Source organism: Ovis aries, chromosome 4 (assembly GCF_016772045.2).
Source record: "Ovis aries strain OAR_USU_Benz2616 breed Rambouillet chromosome 4, ARS-UI_Ramb_v3.0, whole genome shotgun sequence".
NCBI lineage: Eukaryota > Metazoa > Chordata > Mammalia > Artiodactyla > Bovidae > Ovis > Ovis aries.
The window spans coordinates 15,702,370-15,724,776 of record NC_056057.1 but is presented as its reverse complement, the minus strand read 5'-3'; the positions used below and the strand labels follow the sequence as shown (position 1 = coordinate 15,724,776).

General features: G+C 38.7%; 1 long non-coding RNA gene across 1 annotated transcript in view; it reads left to right on the top strand.

The window, feature by feature from the left end:
• LOC132659669 (uncharacterized) overlaps positions 1–22,407 on the top strand; it is a 101,167-nt gene that overhangs the window by 46,974 nt on the left and 31,786 nt on the right. Inside the window, exon 2 of the long non-coding RNA XR_009600333.1 lies at positions 21,544–21,706. This is a non-coding gene — a long non-coding RNA (uncharacterized LOC132659669). The remainder of the gene's footprint in view (positions 1–21,543; positions 21,707–22,407) is intronic.

The window sequence follows — 22,407 nt, the reverse complement described above, 5'->3', positions numbered from 1 at the left end:
CTTGATCCCTGGGTTGGGAAGTTACCCTGGAGTTGGAAATGGCGACCCACTCCAGTATTCTTGCCTGACAAATAGCTTGAACAGTGGAGCCTGGCAACCTACAGTCCATGGGGTCGCAGAAGAGTCGGACATGAATTTGTGACTAAACAATAGCAACGTAAATGCTTGACTTTCGACATACGGAATGTTAGAACAATGATAAACGATGGTCTCCGGTTGCAGAAGCTGGGCATGCCAGTTGTCTCATCTGGTCCCCCCCACCACATTCCTGTTAGGTGCTCCGTGATGCTGTGCATTCATATTGCGCACCCTGGGAGTGTTAGTCACTCCGTCGTGTCTGACTCTTTGCGGCCCCAGGCACTGTATTCCACCAGGCTCCTCAGTCCGCTGTATGGCCCACTGAGTAAGTGTTTAATCAACAGGATGGCACTGTCATGAATTGGGGGAGCACAGAGGTCCTCACTACAGGCTGTTTCTAAGTCAGAACCCAGATTGAATATCACAGACAAGATCTCAGAGCAGGAGGGACTGCAACTTTTAAACACGCAGGGAGGAGCCGTTTATCAGATCTAGAGTGTCAGCCACTGTGACTGAGATGAGCATAAATGATGCTGTCTTTGAATATGATTTAAGTGTGGAATCTTTCAAAAACATACTTATTAACCATGGAAAAATTCTATTCCACGTGCAGCATGTGATGCTGCTTTCCTCAAGTGCTTCTGGATAGGTATTTGCAGATTCTTGTCTCCAGGAAAGCACTAGAGGTTAATTCCAAAGAACTTGGTTTCCTTGGCCTCACAGGTTAATTTGCAGTATACCTGGAGCATAAAATACATTTTAGAACAGGAGTCCTATATATTAGAAGTTCTGAAAAACAGACATATTAGTATAAATAGCTTTGTTAGATATGCTGTGTATGCAGACATTTAGATGTAACATATTCTGTAGCCAAAGAACTCTATTTTCTCCCAATAATTTGAAACAAAGAAGTTAACAACCTAATGCACTTAGAAAGAAGAATCATACTTCTCTTGCTACTGAATTCATGAATGTATTACAGGAGGCTTATTTTACTCTTTAGGTATAATGTGTCTTTTTTTTTTTTTTTTATTAAGAGTGAGACTCTTCTTTGTGTCTACAGTGGAAAAATGATGCCAATTTAGTCCTCTACTTTGCCTGCACTTGCTTGTCACATTTTTTGAATGATCACAGTTGTGCATCAATTGTGTCAAGACAGAATAGAAAATTGGGCTGTGGGTTGGGGCCTGTTAGAGATCTATAGCAATCTCCATGAAACATTCATAAGGATATTGCTCGCATTCTCTTCTGAAGTATGATTTATTTATTTATTTTTTTTTAGTTTTGTGAGTGTTTAAGTTTTAGAACAATAGAAACATCTTTTTGGTCATGAAGGTCTTTGAGGACATCCTTATTTTGGAGCTTCTGTGATCATGGAATGAGGCACTGTTCCATCTACAGTTTAGTTTTTATTCCTTGAACTGAGCTAATTATCTGAGGTCACAGTATTCTATTGATGGTTTTGCATCTACAAGTGGATATTCTGAATTCTGCCCAGCATAATGGATCAAAATAGGCAGTTAATTCGATTTGAAAAATTAATATAATCTGCAATTTTAATGGTGCAGGGAAATTTAAAGGTCTCTTAGTTCAACATATTTATTTTGCAGATGAGAAAACAAAGGTCCAGAGAGTCCTTAGGTTTTGCTGAGGGTCACATAGCCACTTAATGGCAGACCTGGCATCAAGAAAGTTCTTTCCCTCATAATTGAAAGCTCTTTCTTTTTGAAATTATGAATATTAAAGCAGAATGAAAAGTCCAGAGAATAACAGGTCTGACAGCTGTGTCTATCACCCAGTTTTGAGAAATCTTATAATTTTGCTGTTTCCTCTATTTCTTTAAAGAAATATGTCACCTATATAGTTTTTACTAATAGTACTTCTCACACTGCTTTCCAAATTTGCTATTGATATGTGAAGATGCATAGTCTATATCTATACAGTATATAGCATTGTTTTACATGGGTTGAAAGAGAAAAGTGAGTGTTAGTGGCTCAGTTGTGTCTAACCCCATGGACTGTAGCCCCGCCAGGCTCCTCTGTCCATTGGATTTCCCAGGCAAGAATGCTGGAGTGGGTAGCCATTCTCTCCTCCAGGGAATCTTCCCAATCCAGGGGTTGAACTCGGGTCTCCTGCATTGCAGGCCAATTCTTTGCTATCTGAGCCACCAGGGAAGCCTTTGCATGGATTAGAACAGTATATAAGGACGATTGTATGGACTCTTCTGAAACTTGCTTTTGTTGCTCACCGTTGTTTCTGAGATTTTTTAATTCTGAAATGCATAGTGATGGTTCCTTTTTACTGCTTTCCAAATTGTGAACACATCTTCTCTGTTGATGCATATTTTGATTTGTAAAAATTTGCTGTTATAAATATATGTTTATTACTTCTGTAATATATGTTTATTACTTCTGTAATAAACATTCTTTTTATGTGTCTGTGCACAAGTGCAAGAATTTCTTGGCAACATAGTTAGAAGTTGTAATACTTCAACTTTGAGCTTTATTGTCAAATTATTCTCCAAAGCGTTGTACAGCAATATTAGGTAGTGCCAATCCAATGGACAGGAAATGGTTCCACACTGTGGCTTCATCTCTGTTTCCCTTATTGATAATAAGGTTAGTTATCTTTTCATATGTACAACAGTTAACTATTGTTGCAATAATATCTGATAACCAACCAACCCAGAACTTAGAGGCAATCATCACTTTTTATGGGTTTTCAGCCCAACTGGTGCAGCTCTGCTTTAGGAAGCAGGCCTGTGGATGCACTTCTCTTTCGGGAGTCTCTCATCCACATCAGCTGGTGAGCCTCCTCTTGCAGCAAAGGCAGGAACGCAAGGATGCAAGCCACATTGCTTGAGGGCATTTCAAGTCCCTGACTGTGACACTTCTGCTTATGTCCCATTGACCAAAGCAAAGCACTTAGCTGAGGCAGACACCCATAAAGTGGGGAATACTCTGCCCTCATGAGACTATGGCACCAGCGTGTAGGCTTATTAACTACTACAGGGGAGGGAAAAGTTGTCATCACTAATTTAATCCACCACGACACATTGATTGGTTGTTTGGTTTCATCTTATATAAATTGCTGGTTCATAGCCTTTGCTCACTGTTTTCTTGGGTTGCTTGCATTTTATTGTTGCATAAATATTCTCTCTCTTGTTTTTTTTTGGTCTCAATTACTTTATTGAAGTTTAGCTGATTTCCAATGTTGTGTTAATTTCTGGTATACAGCAAAATGACTCAGTTTTTCATAGATATATAGTCTTTCTCATATTGTTTTCTGTTATGGTTTGTCACAGGGTATTGCTATAGTTCTCTGTGCTAAATAATAGGACTTTGTTATTTATCCATCTTATTATATAGTTTGTATCTGCTGATACTCTATATAATGTGGATTCTAATCTTTTATCAGTTATAAGATTATAAAAGTCTTCTTTTAGAAAGGGTCATATTTTCACTGTATGATATTTTTATCATTAAAAAATCTAGACTTTTTAATTTGACTATCACTATATGATATTTCTCTTGTAAACGAGTTTGAAACTTTAATGTAACTTAATATTTATCAGCCTTTCTCTTTATGATTTTTACAAATTATGTTCTGTTCTATAAAATGATCCCTATACTGCAGTCCCCAACGTTGTTCTATATTCCCCAACGTTGTCTTCTAAAAGTACTAAGGTTTAATTTTTGTATTTAGGTCTATGTTTTGCTCAGGATTTAGAATATTTTTCTAGCATTTTTTCCTGTAAATTCTCTTGGATAGTCTACATAATTATATCATTTATGAGTAATAAAATTTAGACTCTTTTCAATTAATAAATCTTTTACTTATTTTTATTATGATACTAAACCAAAATAAGTTAAATAGAAGTTATGTAACTAATACCTCCCTCCTTCCACAATTTTAAAGGAAACATTTCTAATGTTTTATAACAGTAGTAAATTTATCACAAAAATAGCAATCAGAAAATAAATGTCAAGCTATAATTCTATATGCAGCTAAAATATTATACATAAAATATAGGGAAAACAAATTTATTTCCAAGCAAAGTAAAGAGGGAATGGGTTTACCAACTTCATACCATTACTAAAGAAAACTAAAGAAGAAAATAAAGTCCCTAAAAGAAGTATCAAATTGCAAGAAGGGATGTTAAGAAAATAAATTGGTGTATCTGGAAGACAAGATTGATTCAATAAAATATCAGTAACAATACTGGCTAATTATAGAAAAAGCAGAGACGTTGCTTTGCCAACAAAGGTCTGTTTAGTCAAGGCTGTGGTTTTTCCAGTAGCCACGTATGGATGTGGAAGTTGGACCATAAAGAAGGCTGAGTGCCGAAGAATTGATGCTTTTGAACTGTGGTGCTGGAGAAGAGTCTGAAGAGCCTCTTGGACAGCGAGAAGATCAAACTAGTCCATCCTAAAGGAAATCAGTCCTGAATATTCATTAGAAGGACTGATGCTGAAGCTGAAACTCCAATAATTTGGCCATCTGATGCGAAGAACTGACTCATTAGAAAAGACCTTGATGCTGGGAAAGATTGAAGGCAGGAAGAGAAGGGGACAACAGAGGATGAGATTGTTGGATGGCATCGCCAGCTCAATGGATATGAGTTTGAGCAAGCTTCAGGAGTTGGTGATGGACAGGGATGCCTGGCATGCTGCAGTCCATGGGGTCTCAAAGAGTTGGACACAACTGAGCAACTGAACTGAACTGTCAACAAAATAGGACTAGACACTGAACAATAATAATGTAATAGACAGAGAGATAGCCTGAGTTAAAGCTCTAAAGTCCTTGTATGTGTCTGAATGAGAGTAAAACTGTTGATAGAATTTAGACCCTAAGCAGTTATATATGAGAAATATTGAGAATAATCACTAAAAAATAAAAAGTTATGATGTTAACCAGTATATAGAAGCACAGGAGAAATAAAGTTTTGATCAATCTAGACAAATTTTGGAAAGGTTAAAAAAGTAAAGAAAGACCATAGTACACAGAAATCAAATAAAATACTGCAGAAAAATCCCCAGATATTATGGTAAAGAGTTGATCTTTTTTTAAGAATAAAAAAGTTGAAATATTTTTAAGTACACAAGAACCAGAAAAGGTCAATGTAGTTATACTAATATCTGAAAAATTAAAAGCAAAAATAAAGTTTTAATAAAAATAATGACAATAAAAAAGAAAACTGAGAACAGCATAAAATAACATAGGCAAAAGTTGATTCATTGAAAGTGTAAGTAAACATCAAAATTAGCAAAATTAAGACAAAAATAAAGATTTAAGTAAACACTATAAAAAATGAAAAAGGCAAATAATTGAAAATACTGCAGTCACAGAAAAATTAATCAAAGAATACTATAGAAAACTTTATGCAAATAAATGTGAAAACAGGTAAATGGACTTTTTCTCAGCAAAATCTTCCATAAGAACACTGACTCTAAAAGAAATGACACCATTTTAGACCTCTGATCATTAAAGAAATAAAATTAGGAGTTAAAAATGTATTATCTCACCAAAGCAAAAATTAGTTTGGATAGATTTAGAGGTGATGCAAGAAATGGTTAATGCCTGTCTTCTGCAGCTAATACAAAGACTGACAAAAGTGGAGGAACTCCCAGCTAGTGACATGAGCCTAGAACTTTAATGCTGAAACAGAGCAAAACAGTACAAGAACACCACAGGCCAGTCTTGCCTAATGAACATAACTGCAGGAGTCTTATTTCACAGGCGTGCTTCGTCCCTCAGTCTCTGGACCGCATAGACTATAGCCCTCTGGGCTCCTCTATCCGTGGGGATTCTCTAGGCAAGAATACAGCAGTGGGTTGCCGTGCCCTCCTCCAGGAAGTCTCCCAACCCAGGGATCGAACCCAAGTCTCCCACATTGCAGGTGGATTCTTTACTGTCTGAATCACCAGGGAAGCCCCTTATTCCACATATTAGGGCATAAAAACTAGGAATGTATTTAAAAAATGCATTATAATGTAGCTAGTGGGAAGTTGCTATGTAACACAGGGAGTTAAGCCTGGGACTCTGTGATAACCTAGAGGGGGGAAATGGGGGAAATGGGAGGGAGATTCATGAGGGCAAGGACATATACATACCCATGGCTGATTCATGTTGCTGTATCACAGAAACCAACACAATATTGTAAAGCAATTATCCTCCAATTAAACATAAAAATTAAAATCATGATCAAGAAAGACAAAGGTGATTTATATTAGAATATCTGTGTATGCAATTTCCCACATTAGCAGATTAAGGTGGAAAAACTGTATAGTCATTTCAGTTTTAGATGAAGCATTATTAGATACAATTTAGCATCATTTAGGATACAAAGGGTTACAAAGAAAGCAATTTTGGAACTGGGAGGAACTTTCCTTTAGTTGATAAACGTATCCAGCAACTGTGTTGGGCAAATATCTCAGTAGTAAGATTATTCTGAGAGAATATAATAAAGGAAACCGATAAGGAATGGTCAGAATAGAACCAGCACAGGCACTAGTAAATTGTTCTTTCATTTGTCATTTATTGAATACCTACTCTAGCGAGGTAGTAACAATATAAAGATAGGACAGTCTTTGCCTTTAAGATCTTTGCCATCTAGTGGAATTTAATCCGTATGTTTTCTCTAAGAGATCTTGAAAACTTTTCCTTTCAGGTAGCATTTGGAGAAAATTAAATAGCTTATATATGTGACTTGTTAACATGATTTTGTCTTATTTTTAATGTGCACATTGACGTGTAGTAAATAATTTGGTTAATGAGAATACACATGGCCACATATCTGAATGCCTTTCCAGTTACTAGAACAATCCCCAACCTTGAAAGAATACATTGCTTCATGACCAAGGTGGACTAATTCATACTCTGTATTTCTAAAAGGCAATTCTTCCAAGCATTTTGCCTGAGAAAATATTAATACATGAAAGTAGAAGTGTTCCAATAGCAAGTAGTTAGGTTAGAAATTATATTTTTCAGTATCCCTTAAATTCTGTAGTCAGTCTATTCAAATATATTTTTACTAATTTATACTAATAGAATAGAATTTTCATTGTATGGGAATAACCTGCTTTTTTCATGGAAAAACTGGATGACTATAAAATTCATTTAATGATTAGCACTTCATGTCAAATGATCTAGAGTAAATGCTTTAAAAGATACATAAGCGGTCATTTTCATTGTTTTCACCTTCATATACCAGGTTGACTTTGTACCTCAACCGTATCTAGGTTTACTTCTTCCTAGTTATAGTAGAAAGAAACACAGCGGGATCACAGGTCCTAATCTTTCATCTGTAGTCATATTGAGTGAGAGCCTTCCGTGAATATAAAATCCTTTTATTAGAAAGGATACTTCACTAGATAAAAAGGATAAAGATGGTGGATTTCTTAGTCTCTTTACTTGTCCCTTCACTTCCTAGATGATTCAAGCAGCAGCAAGAAGTGGCAAGCAGCCTTCATGAGAAGTGAAGCTGCTCAGTCGTGTGTGACTCTTTGCCATCCTATGGACTGTAGCTTACCAGGCTCTTTCATACATGGAATTTTCTAGGCAAGAGTACTGGAGTGGGTTACCATTTCAAATCCTAATCAAATTGAAATCACCCCCCTTTTCAATAAAGCTACACATTGCTATTCAGTTCAGTTCAGCTCAGTAACTCAGTCGTGTCCGACTCTTTGCAACCCCATGAATCACAGCACGCCAGGCCTCCCTGTCCATCACCATCTCCTGGAGTTCACTCAGACTCACGTCCATCGAGTCCGTGAGGCCGTCCAGCCATCTCATCCTTGGTCGTCCCCTTCTCCTCCTGCCCCCAATCCCTCCCAGCATCAAAGTCTTTTCCAATGAGTCAACTCTTCGCATGAGGTGGCCAAAGTACTGGAGCTTCAGCTTTAGCATCATTCCTTCCAAGGAAATCCCAGGGTTGATCTCCTTCAGAATGGACTGGTTGGATCTCCTTGCAGTCCAAGGGACTCTCAAGAGTCTTCTCCAACACCACAGTTCAAAAGCATCAATTCTTCAGCGCTCAGCCTTCTTCACAGTCCAACTCTCACATCCATACATGACCACAGGAAAAACCATAGCCTTGACTAGATGGACCTTAGTTGGCAAAGTAATGTCTCTGCTTTTGAATGTACTATCTAGGTTGGTCATAACTTTTCTTCCAAGGAGTAAGCATTATAAATATATAATTTTCTCTCTTTTCCTTTAGTTCTTTCACAGTTTTCTACAGAATTTATTCTGATCCAGGATTCTTATAGAAGTATGAGTGTAAGTAACAGGTAGCTAGACTGCAATCTCCTTTAGAGAACAATTCCATTTTCTTTTTTAAAGTTGTAGTTGATTTGCAGTATTATACAGTTTTTATAGTATTAGTTTCAGGTGTAGAGCATAGTGATTCAGTACTTTTATATATTATGCTCCACTTAAAGTTATTATGGAATGTAAAATAACTGGAATACCAAAGTAAGAAGTCAATAGATACCTGGAGTAACAGGCAAATTTGGCCTTGGAGTACAAAGTGAATCAGGGCAAAGGCTAACAGAGTTTTGCTGAGAGAATGCACTGGTCATAGCAAACACTCTTCCAACAACACAAGGGAAGACTCTGCACATGGACATCACCAGATGGTCAATACTGAAGTCAGACTGATTATATTCTTCACAGCCAAAAATGGAAAGCCTCTATATAGTCAGCAAAAACAAGACCAGAAGTTGACTGTGGCTCAGATCATGAACACCTTATTGCAAAATTCGTACTTAAATTGAAAAAAGTAAGGAAAAGCACTAGACCATTTAGGTATGACCTAAACCAAATCCCTTAAGATTGTACAGTGGAAGTAACAAATAGATTCAAGGGATTCGATCTGATAGACAGAGGGCCTGAAGAACTTATGGATGGAGGTTTGTGACACTGTACAGGAGGCAGTGATCAAGACCATCCCCAAGAAAAAGAAATGGAAAAAGGCAAAATAGTTGTCTGAGGAGACCTTACAAATAGCTAAGAAAAGAAGAGAAGCTAAAGGCAGAGGAGAAAAGGAAAGCTATACTCATTTGAATGCAGAATTCCAAAGAATAGTAATGAGACATAAGAAAGCCTTCCTCAGTGATCAATACAAAGAGATAGAGGAAAACAATAGACTGGGAAAGACTAGAGATCTCTTCAAGAAAATTAGAGATACCAGGGAACATTTCATGTAAAGAAATGGGCATAATAAAGGACAGAAATTGTATGGACCTCACAGAAGCAGAAGATATTAAGAAGTGGCAAGAATACACAGAAGAACTATACAAAAAAGATCTCCATGACCCAAATAACCATGATGGTATGTTCACTCCCCTAGAGCCAGACATCCTGGAATGTGAAGTCAAGTGGGTCTTAGGAAGCAACACTATGAACAAAGCTAGTGGAGGTGATGGAATTCCAGCTGAGCTATTTCCAATCCTAAAAGATGATGCTGTGAAAGTGCTGCACTCATTATGCCAACATATTTGGAATACTCAGCAGTGGCCACAGGACTGGAAAAGGTCAGTTTTCATTCTAATCCTAAAGAAAGACAATGCCAAAGAATGTTCAAGCTATCACACAATTGCACTCATCTCACATGCTAGTAAAGTAATGCTCAAAATTCTCCAAGACAGACTTCAACAGTACATTAACAGAGAAATTCCAGATGTTCAAGCTGGTTTTAGAAAAGGCAGAGGAACCAGAGATCAAATTGCCAACATCCTTTGGATCATCAAAAATCAAGAGAATTCCAAAAAAATATCCACTTCCTCTTTATTGATTACGCCAAAGCCTTTGACTGTAGATCACAACAAACTGTGGAAAATTCTGAAAGAGATGGGAATACCAGACCACCTGACCTGCCTCTTGAGAAATCTGTATGTAGGACAGGAAGCAACAGTTAGAACTGGAGATGAAAAAATAGACTGGTTCCAAATTAGGAAGGGAGTATTTGAAGGCTGTATATTGTCATCCTGCTTATTTAACTTATATGCAGAGTACATCGTGAGAAATGCTGGATGAAGCACAAGCTGGAATCAAGATTGCAGGGAGAAATATCAATAACCTCAGATATGCAGATGATACCACCCTTATGGTAGAAAGTGAAGAAGAACTAAAGAGCCTCTTGATGAAAGTGAAAGGAAAATGAAAAAGTTGGCTTAAAGCTCAGCATTCAGAAACAAAGATCATGGCTACTGGGCCCATCACTTCATCGCAAATAGATGGGGAAACAATGGAAACAGTGAGAGACTTTATTTTCCTGGGCTCCAAAATCACTGCAGATGGTGACTGCAGCCATGAAATTAAAAGACAGTTGCTCCTTGGAAGAAAAGCTATGACCAACCTAGACAGGATATTAAAAGCAGAGACATTACTTTGCCGACAAAAGTCTGTCTAGTCAAGGCTATGGTTTTTCCAGTAGTCATGTATGGATGTGAGAGTTGGATTATAAAGAAAGCTGAGCACCAAAGAATTGATGGTTTGAACTGTGGTGTTGGAGAAGACTCTTGAGAATCCCCTGGATTACAGGGAGATCCAACCAGTCCATCCTAAAGGAAATCAGTCCTGAATATTCATTGGAAGGACTGATGCTGAAGCTGAAACTCCAATACTCTGGCCACCTGATGCAAAGAACTGACTGATCGGAAAAGACTTTGATGCTAGGAAAGATTGAAGGCAGGAGGAGAAATGGATGACAGGATGAGATGGTTCATCACCGACTCAACGGATATAAGTTTGAGCAAGCTCCAGGAATTGGTGATGGACAGGGAAGCCTGCGGCATGCTGCAGTCCATGGGGTCCCAAAGGGTCGGACACGACTGAGTGACTGAACTGACTGAAAATTTTTATAAAGTATTGGCTGTATTCCTATGCTGTACAATATATCCTTGCGCTTTGTTTATTTTGTTCCTCTGGATCCCCTGCTCTTAGTCTTCCCCTTTCTCTTTCCCTCCCCCCACTAGAAACTACTAGCTTGTTCTCTCTATCGACATCTGTTTCTTTTTTGTTATATTTGTTCATTTGTTTTATTGTCTAGATTCCACATATGCATAATAGCATGTAGTATAGTCTTTTTCTAACTTACTTTATTAAGCATAATACCTTCCAGGTCCATCCATCTTTTGGAAATGGCAAAATTTCATTCTTCTTTATGGCTGAGTACACATTCGATTATGTGTTTACGCTACATCTTTGTTTGTTCATCTGTTGAGCTTGTTTCCACATCTTAGCTATTGTAAATAATACTGTTAATGAGCGTTGTGAGTCATGTAGGATTTCAACTTGGTGTTTTTATTTTCTTTGGATGTATACCCAGCAGTGGAATTTTTGGATCCTATGGTTGTTCTATTTTTATTTCTTTGACAAACCTCCAGGCCGTTTACCGTACTGGTAGCACTGACTTACATCAGTAGTGTGCTAGGATTCCCTTTTCTCCACATCCTTCCTACATTTGTCATCTGTGGGGTGTGTGTGTGTGTGTGTGTGTGTATAATAGCCATTCTGACAGGTGTAAGGTGACGTCTCATTGAGGCCTTAATTTGCATTTCTCTGGTTAGTGACGTAGAGTATCTTCTCATGTGTCTGTTTGGCCATCTGTATGTGTTCTCTGGAAAAATGTCTAGTCACATCATTTGCCTTTTAAGTGAAAATCTTCCATACTGCTATGAGAATGATTTTTCTAAATAAGCATCTCATCATTTTGTTCTCTTGCAGTAAAAGATAGAAATAATGGTTTTAAATAAGATTTAAATTACTTGGCATAACATATAAGACCTGTCACCTGTTTCTCGCCTCTTTTCCTATGTTCTCAGCACCTAGACCATGTTAACAGAAAATTAAATGCTGCAGAGTTCCTTTCCCTCTGTATTGTTTCACAGAGGCAGAATTTGTGGCCTTCTCCATCCAATCAAGTTCATTTTAAAGTCTGATTGAATGACTGAATTAGCCGCTGAGCCTCTCTAAACTCTGACTGAGGGTAAACAGTCCTATCTTTTGGGTAGTTGGGAGGATTAGAAAAATGTATATGAGGTGGCTAGAACACTCTATTTATGTCTTCTGTTCCTTCATGTCTTTCTCTTACTTAAGTGATATTTCCATGTTTAGCAGAGAGTGGGTTTCAATAATTATTCTTATAATGCTACGCATGAGTTCCCACTGCTCAAATGTCCTTGGAAACTTTCTTTTCCTCCTTGACTTCTGCTCTTTCTTCAAGATACAATTTAATATTTATCTAACACAGAGAGTCTTTTCTTAATACCATTCTGGGCTAGATGTCTCTTCTATATTCCTTTAGCCTGTCATGGCTAAATAGAACTGAAACAAAAATGCTTTTTGGTTATTCCTTGTGTTTCATCATTTGAAACAGGTCGATTCTTTTTTGACCATATTCTTTAGGACCTTCATTTTGTATTTATTTTTGATATTACGACAATTTCCAAATAAGAAATCGTTTTTAAGAGGCCATGCATTATCTTTTTTATGTTAGTCTCTGGATGTAATTTTACTATCATATTTTCATGTTTATTCACTGGTAATTATAAAGAATACTGAGTTGCGATGGAAAAATGTAGATTTTCTATTTTTAATGTGGGCTCCTTTATGTCCTAAGCTGTCTGTTACATGGCATTTCCCACAGTGATGCGGGCAAGGAGCTTAAGAACTATTGCTGACTTAGAATATGTCAGGTTGATTAGGTTATAGAATTTTTTAAGCATCATCTTCAAGAGACCAACTAGACTGTTTACTTGTTGGTTTCCTGGTTGATAAGCAATCATATTAACAAAAATAATATTTAACCTCTATTTTTTAGTTAGACAGAAACCTAATGATGCTTGGTAAGTACTGTTCCTCTGTCTGTATTCCAGTCATAAAATTGTACACCTTAACTCAATGGCACTATGGTTATGTTACTACGTAAATTTTACTGAGAATGCTTTTTCCTGGTTCTTCTAAGTACTCTTGCCAAAAGTCAAGAGTCCAATTCATTCAAATTATATACCTCATAGGTAGTTCAATTTAATCCAGTGTACACCTTAGAAAGAGTGTATAGTGCTAAAAATGACTTTCTTTGCCTAGTGTTTTGGTTCAGTCCAGTTCAGTTCAGTTACTCAGTCGTGTCTACTCTTTGCGACTCCATGAACCACAGCACGCCATGCCTCCCTGTCCATCACCAACTCCCAGAATTCACCCAAACCCATGTCCATTGAGTCAGTGATGCCATCCACCCATCTCATCCTCAGTCGTTCCCTTCGCCTTCTGCCCTCAATCTTTCTCAGCATCAGGGTCTTCTCAAATGAGTGAGCTCTCCGCATCAGGTGGCCAAAGTATTGGGGTTTCAGCTTCAGTGTCATTCCCTCCAATGAACACCCAGGACCGAACTCCTTTGGGACGGACTGGCTGGATCTCCTTGCAATCCAGGGGACTCTCAAGAGTCTTCTCCAACACCACAGTTCAAGAACATCAATTTTTCTGTGCTCAGCTTTCTTTATAGTTTTGGTTAGTCATCAAAAATGTAAGATTGAAGAGTTGATGAAGGTCTACAGCTTGTGGCCTGTTTACCCATGGGGAGGCTAACCCCTCCCCACCTTTTTTGGCAACATGATATACATCAAAAGAACAGTGGACACTCTGGTTTGGAAGTTGAGAAACCAATGCTTTCATCAGGTAAAAGATAACCCAATCTCCAGAACTGGGCTACAGAGGACCCATAGGATTTTTGTTAAGAAACACCTTTGGATGTGTTTTAGCACTTTATCAAATATTTGATGAATTTGTGGAGTTTTACACTGTGAAAAAATGATTTGGTTTAGAACTGTCCAAGCCATGGTGACTATACACAAAAGGTAATTCCCCAATAGTGTCTCTACAGGGGTCATCTTATTCTGAGCCACAGGTCACACTGGAGTGCTCCTTGAGTCACTAACAGAATGGCATCTCTGGGCTTCCTGGTGGCTCAGATGGTAAAGAAGCTGCCTGTAATGCAGGAAACCTAGGTTCGATCCCTGGGTCAGGAAGATCCCTTGGAGAAGGGCATGGCAACTCACTCCAGTATTCTTGCCTGGAGAATCCCATGGACACAGGAACGTGGTGGACTACAGTCCATAGAATCACATAGAGTCAGACATGATTGACCAAATCTCTGTGTGTTTGACTGTAGCCTTGACGATGTGCTTTTGATATTTTTTGTTGTTGCCCAAGTGAATTTTCAGAATATCTTTTTTAAGGTAGTAATTTCAATTACTATTTGAAGTATAGTAAGATGGGTATTTGGGCTTCCCTGGTAGCTCAGTGGTAAAGAATCTCCCTACAATGCAGGAGATGCACGTTCAATCCCTGGGTCAGGAAGATCCACTGGAAAAGGAAGTGGCAACCCACTCTAGTATTCTTGCCTGGAAAATCTCATGGGCAGAGAGGCCTGGTGGGCTACAGTCCTTGGGGTTGAAAAAGAGTCAGACACGACTCAGTGACTACAACAACAAAGATGGCTATTTATTTCCAAACTTTCTTCGAGTTAAGTGTTTAGACTCAAAAGGCCTTGGTTTGGAAAATAAGTAAATAAGATCAAGTTAAAATTATCATAAGATTATTTTATATCTTGTTTAATTTTGTCACTAGAGCTTAAAGACAAGATGTACTTAAAATAGTCCATAGCACTTCAGTTGAGAGTTTAGAGGAATACTTAGATTTTCTTTGCCAAATGTAAAATAACTAATAAAATTAATTTATTTGAGTAGGAAACTCCTTCTCCTTATCATTATATTGCTTATTATAAAGTTCAATTCACGTATCTTGAATTTTGTAACAATGCTTATACTTTGAATTATTGATCTAACACCCACAGGAGTTTTGATTTTTCTGTATAAAGAAAACAAAATCTCTAGAATAATTCGGTTTTAAAACCTGGAAATGCCATGATAAATTCACTAGAATGAACAAATGTAGGTAATGAACTAACATCTTTTAGGTTTGAATTTGATTTGATACCAGGTATCCAGTGAGTTTACTCAAAACAGAGATAAAATTTGACCTACTTTCAGCAAGGTAAATTGAGAAGAGTAAGAGTTTAAGAAAAAAGCAAGAATGAGGAAAAATTATGTATGATCTTATCGTATTACACTTAATTGGTTTGAAATACTTTAATCATAAAAATAGATAAATAATTTTTTTAACTTTAATTAATTTATTTTCTTTACTTGGAGGCTAATTACTTTACAGTATTGTAGTGGTTTTTGTCATACACTGATGTGAATCAGCCATGGGTATACATGTATTCCCCATCCTGAACCCCCTCCCACCTCCCTCCCCCATCCCATCCCTCAGGGCCATCCCAGTGCACCAGCCCCAAACACCCTGTCTCATGCATCGAACCTGGACTGGTGATCTGTTTCACATATGATAATATCCATGTTTCAGTGCTATTCTCTCAATCATCCCACCCTCACCTTCTCCCACAGAGTCCAAAATTCTGTTCTTTACATCTGTGTCTCTTTTCCTGTCTCACATATAGGATCATTGTTACCATCTTTCTAAATTCTATATATATGTCTTAATATACTGCATTGGTGTTTTTCTTTCTGACTTACTTCACTCTGTATAACAGGCTCCAGTTTCATCCACCTCATTAGAGCTGATTCAAATGTATTCTTTTTAATGGCTGAGTAATACTCCATTGTGTGTATGTACCACATCTTTCTCATCCGTTCGTCTGCTGATGGACATCTAGGTTGCTCCCATGTCCTGGCTATTGTAAACAGTGCTGCGATGAACATTGGGGTACATGTGTCTCTTTCCATTCTGGTTTCCTCGGTGTGTATGCCCAGCAGTGGGATTGCTGGGTCATATGGCAGTTCTATTTCCAGTTTTTAAGAATTTTTAAAAACTCTGAGCTACCAGCCCAGGCTCAGTCTGTAGCAGGTTTCAGCACTCTTTCTCCTAATCAGGAACTCATGGAAGGCAATATTATCCTTAGTTTCAGGCTATGGATTTTGACAAAAACCAAGTTAGTTGAGGAGTGACAGATGCCATGGAGCACTTACTCAAACACTAGTCTCTACCCCCTTCTCATTAGACTTCTCTCAGCAGCAGCAGCCTGGTGTCGTGTGGCTCAGATCTTCTGATGTCTGCAGAGCAGGAGCAGACGTTCACGTGGAGCTCTGCTTTCTGCATTTCCCTTCCCTCCAGGATCCTGGCCCTTCATGTTGTTACTGATCAATTTACCTTATAATGTCTTCAGACACATTTTTAAAAGTATTTTATCCAACTTTGTTTGTGGCATTCCTCTTGGTTACTTTTCTTCTTGCTAAAATATGTTGTTTTAGTGAGCCCTAAGGGTGGTGAACTCTCTTAGTCTTTCTAAGCCTGAAATGTCTTTGTTTTGTCTTCACTCTTGAATATTCGTTTGAAAATGAAAGTGAAAGTCGCTCAGTTGTGTTGGACACTTTGCAACCCCCATGGACTATACAGTCCATGGAATTCTCCAGGCCAGGATACAGGAGTGGGTAGCCTTTCCCTTCTCCAGGGAATCGTCCCAACCCAGGGACTGAACCCAGGTCTCCTGCATTGCAGGTGGATTCTTTACCAGCTGTCACAAGGGAAGGCCAAGAATCCTGGAGTGGGTAGCCTATCCCTTCTCCAGAGGATCTTTCTGACCCAGGAATCAAACCAGGGTCTCCTGCATTGCAGACGGATTCTTTACCAACTGAGCTACCAGGGAAGCCCAAATATTAGTTTAGCTGACCATAAAATTCTAGCATTAATCATTCAGTTGTATCAGACTCTTTATGACCCCATGGACTATAGCTAGCCAGGCTCCTCTGTCCAAAGAATTCTCCAGGCAAGAATGCTGGAGTGGATTGCCACTTCCTTCTCCAAGGGATCTTCCCAATCCTGGGACTGAACTTAATTTCCTGCATTGCAGGCAGATTCTTTGTCTTCTGAGCCACTAGGGAAGGTTGACAGTTGTTTTCACACAGCACTTTGATAGCACTCTAGTCTCTTGTTATAACTTGCTGCTGATGCATTCTTTCAAAATTTGCCTTCTTCTCGAAATTGTACAGATTTGAACTTATTTTTCATTCTGCCTATAATCAGAGTGCAAATTTAATCCAGAATTTTGGAAAAGTCTCAGATATCATTCTTTCAGGTGTGGTTTTTCACTGTGTTAGTCACAGTCATGTCCAACTCTTTGGGACCCCATGGACTATAGTTCACCAGGCTCCTCTGTCCACAGAATTTTCCAGGCAAGAAAACTAGAGTGTGTAGCCATTCCCTACTCCAGGGGAATCTTCCTGACCCAGGAATTGAACCCAGGTCTCCTGCACTGCAGATGGATTCTTTTACCACCTGAACTACTATTCCTTTATTATTCTGAAATTTCTATTAGAGTATGTTAAAATCTCTTATTCTATCTCCCAATATCTTCAAACTACTCTTTCATTAAAGAAGAGTCATTATGTGCTTCATTCTAGATGAATTTCTCAGTATCATCCAATAGTTCTTCAGATCTTTGAGGTATTCTAGGAAATTTAAGGTTTTTTGTTTGTTTGTTTGTTTTTTGAAATTTAGATTGTAGGCTAACCTTGTCAAAATCTTATATGTCTATATCTCTCTCCTTTAAAAGCATGGTCACACTGTAACTTTATTTATATTAATCCAAATTCCAAAATTTGGTGTCCAAAGTGTCCTGACTCTTTTGTAACTATGTGGATAAATGTGGAGAGGAAAAGCAAGTTCTCAGGGGAAAAATATGTGCTTATGACAAAGTTCAGTGGTGTCCTCTGTGGACAGGTTTTCCTTTCTGTGGTTACTGTGCTTGGAGTTACCTTGATAAGAGAAGAGGTTATCAGTCTTTCCCTGTAAAGTATCAGAGAGTAAATATTTTAGAATTAAAGGGCCAAAATGCTCTCTGTTTCTATTTACCCTGCCTTTGTAGCAGGAAAGAGATTATAAAAAATACATAAATTAATGAGTGTGTTTTGTCTGTGTTTGTCTATAATAAAGCTTTATAAAAACAGGCAATAGACTGGATTTGGTCTACACGCCATACTTTGCTGACCCCTGGTCTTCGGTGTCAGTGAGATTGCAGGAGCATTTGCCTAGAATGGAAGCTAGGGTACAATGAATATTCATTGCATTGTGTTATTTTTCATTAAAACTTATAGTTACAATGTATAGTGTGACAGGGTGCTCTATTGAAGATGTAAGTTATAGTTGACCTGTTTTGTAACTCTAATGAGAGAGATGGTTAGAGAATCCATAGAAGTGTAAACCACTTCCAAGGCATGAATGTGGTCTTTTATTGTGAAAAGTCTGCACTTCTTTGAGGCCCTCTATTGACTGAGAACAGTAATTGGTTTTTGTAGTCGAGTCTGCCTGCCAGCATGCAGGAGACATGAATTTGGATCCTTGGGTTGAGAAGATCCCCTGGGGGAGGAAGTGGCAACCCACTCCAGTATTCTTGCCTGGAGAATCCCATGGACAAGGAGCCTGGCTGGGTACAGAGGGGTGGCAAGAGGTCAGACATGACTGATTGACTGAGCATGCAAAAGAAAAGGAGAACCATCAGTAGATCTGGGACCGCTGCAGACAGTGGCATGTAGCCATTCTAAGTCAATATGCGTAGAGACCTTCATTGCCTGCTTAGGGGGGGAAGTAAGCCCTTTCATTATGAGAACTGAGAAAAGCAGCCTGACCTTTGAATGTGTTCCTAGGACTAGAACCAGTGATGGTATATGAGACTGTGCAGCTCTGAAAATTATATGAGCTCCACAGTCCCACATTCCCAGGTGGCAGTAGTGGTAAAGAACCCATCTGCCAATGCAAGAGACCTAAGAGATGTGAGTTTGATCCCTGGATTGGGAAGATCCCCTGGAGGAGGGCATGGCAACCAACTCCAGTATTCTTGCCTGGAGAACATCCTGGAATGTGAAATCAAGTTGGCCTTAGGACGCATCACTATGAACAAAGCTAGTGGAGGTGATGAAATTCCAGTTGAGCTAGCTCAAATCCTAAAAGATGATACTGTGAAAGTGCTTCACTCAATATGCCAGCAAATTTGGAAAACTCAGCAGTGGCCACAGGACTGGAAAAAGTCAGTTTTCATTCCAGTCCCAAAGAAAGACAATGCCAAAGCATGCTCAAACTTCCGCACAATTGCACTTATCTCACATGCTAGCAAAGTAGTGCTCAAAATTCTCCAAGACAGGCTTCAACAGTATGTTAACAGAGAACTTCCAGATTTTCAAGCTGGATTTAAAAAAGGCAGAGGAACCAGAGATCAAATTGCCAACATCATCGAAAAAGCAAAAGAATTCCAGAAAAACATCCACTTCTGCTTTGTTGATTACACCAAAGCCTTTGACTGCGTAGATCACAACGAACTGTGGAAAATTCTTCAAGAGATGGTAATACCAGACCACCTTACCTGCCTCCTGAGAAATCTGTATGCAGGTCAAGAAGCAACAGTTAGAACCGGACATGGAACAGACTGGTTCCAATTTGGGAAAGGAGTACGTCAAGGCTGTATATTGTCACCCTGCTTATTTAACTTATATGCAGAGTACATCATGTGAAATGCCGGGCTGGATGAAGCACAAGCTGGAATCAAGATTACCGGGAGAAATATCAATAACCTCAGATATGCAGATGACACCACCCTTATGGCAGAAAGTGAAGAAGAACTAAAGAGCCTCTTGATGAAAGTGAAAGAGGAGAGTGGAAAAGCTGGCTTAAAACTCTTAGAAAACTAAGATCATGGCATCTGGTCTCATTACTTCATGGCAAATAGATGGGAAAACAATGGAAATAGTGAGAGATTTTATTTTTGTGGATTCCAAAATCACTGCAGATGGTGACTGCAGCCATGAAATTAAAAGACGGTTGCTCCTTGGAAGGAAAGCTATGACCAACCTAGACAGCATATTAAAAAGCAGAGACATTACTTTGCCAACAAAGGTCTGTCTAGTCAAAGCTTTGGTTTTCCAGTAGTCATGTATGGATGTAAGAGTTGGACTATAAAGAAAGCTGAGCGCCGAATAATTGATGCTTTTGAACTGTGGTGTTGGAGAAGACATTTGAGAGTCCCTTGGACTGCAAGGAGATCCAACCATTCCATCCTAAAGGAAATCAGTCCTGAATATTCATTGGAAGGACTGATGCTGTAGTTGAAACTCCAATACTTTGCCACCTGATGTGAAGAACTGACTCCTTAGAAGAGATCTTGATGTTGGGAAAGATTTAAAGCAGGAGGAAAAGGAGACAACAGAGGACGAGATAATTGGATGGCATCACCGACTTGATGGACATGAGTCTGAGCAAGCTCTGGATGTTGGTGATAGACAGGGAAGCCTGGCATGCTTCAGTCCATGGGGTTGCAAAGAGTTGGACATGACTGAATGACTGAACTGAACTGAATGTGAGGCTAAGTCAACATGCACAGAATACCTTTTGAACCTGAATGTCTTAAGTAAGTTATAGAAACACAGACAAAGTAAGTTCTGGTGTTTTGTGTTTTTAAAACCCTTCCAAAGGAAAACAGAATTTCTAGAGATCTGGCTTTCCTTATTAGCTCCAAGTGAACCAGTTGGCTGCTCATATCTTACCTCATATTCTCTGTTTCTCTCTCTCTCACAAACACACACACATCATCCTACAGAAGAAAATACATTCATATTAAGTTAGTAATCCTTCAGTTCTTCTGTATAGCTATGAACAATTTGGTCTCTGAAACACAGCTCTATCTGATAATGTGAAACACCCTGAAGCTGACAGTAGGTAGCACGCTGCTGCCACTGCTGTCTCTTCAGTCATGTCCGACTCTGTGCGACCCCATAGATGGCAGCCCACCAGGCTCCTGGTCCCTGGGATCTCCAGGCAAGAACACTGGAGTGGGTTGCCATTTCCTTCTCCAATGCACGAAAGTGAAAAGTGAAAAGTGAAATTGAAGTCACTCAGTTGTGTGGGACTCTTTGTGATGCCATGAACTGTAGCCTACCAGGCTCCTCCATCCATGGGATTTTCCAGGCAAGAGTACTGGAGTGGGTTGCCATTTCCTTCCCCAATAGGTAGCATAAGGCTATGCTATACAACATTAGCCGCTAGCCACATGTGTCTACTGAGCATTGAAATATGACTAGAATGAAATGAAATGTTCTCTAAGTACAAAATGCACTTGTATTTCAAAAACTGGATATGGAAATAATATTTTGGATACATTAGACTCAATAAAATTTACAGTTTAAATTAATTTCACCAATTCCTTTTTGCATTTTTTAATGTGACTAGAAGGTTTTAAATACACATGTGGCTTGTCAACTGGTCTAGAAACTAGGTTTAAGGTTTGTTTAAGGTCACCGAACCTGAAACATTGAGAAAAATCTAGTTGACAGTTGAAGCATTAATTTTTACGTGCTGTTTAACATAATTTGTTTGTGTTTTCTTTGTAAATTTTAGCTCCTCTCTGAGAAGAAACTCCAAATGATGTCCTTTGAGCTTGTTTAAGGCTGAACACTTTGAATGAAGTACATCTGAAATGGTCACAGATGTTACAGAAGGCTTTCCCTACAGAATGGCTTTCCAAAAGGAGACTGTAAAGATCATTGCTTTCTAGGGTGAGGTAGGTCACTTTTCTTCCTAAAAATCTTCATTCTCTAGAATAGTATTCAAGTTATTCAACCGCTTTGTGGTCTTCCGCAGACTCCCATAGCCAGCCCCATCTCCTGTGGCACCTCTGCATGGACCCTAAAGCTAGTCACTCTCCATATGTACCTTAAAGAGCAACCCAAGAATTATCCTATAAACTAAGTTTCGGAAAACTGTAAGACTTTGTAAACATGTTAAGTAGTTCCCCACTAGAATAGACTTGACTCTAACTTGGTAACAGTTTTTAATGTAACCAAAGAAAGAGCACAGCTTTAGAACATGACCTCAGAGCATTTGGTCAGTCCTGGAAGCATACAAAAATATGGACTTGGAAGGCAGCCTTTGAGCATGATCCTCCTGGTCCAATCTAGAGGATGAGTTTTCCTGTTAGGACTCAGAAATGTGTGGTTATTCCTGAAGCAGGTCCCTTTTGTGCAGCTGGACACATCAAGCTACCAAAATGACATTTTTAAAAAACATTATAACCATATCACTAGCTGATCTTTTTATGACTTCTTGTATCCCAAACAACTTTCTTATTATAGGGCTTTCCATTTAGCTTTATGTGATGAGAGATGCATGTGTCAGACGACGTGGACATCTGCTCTTCTCAGCAGTTATAATTCTTATTGTAAATTTATAAATTGGCTCTTTGATTTATATGCTTTAGACTTT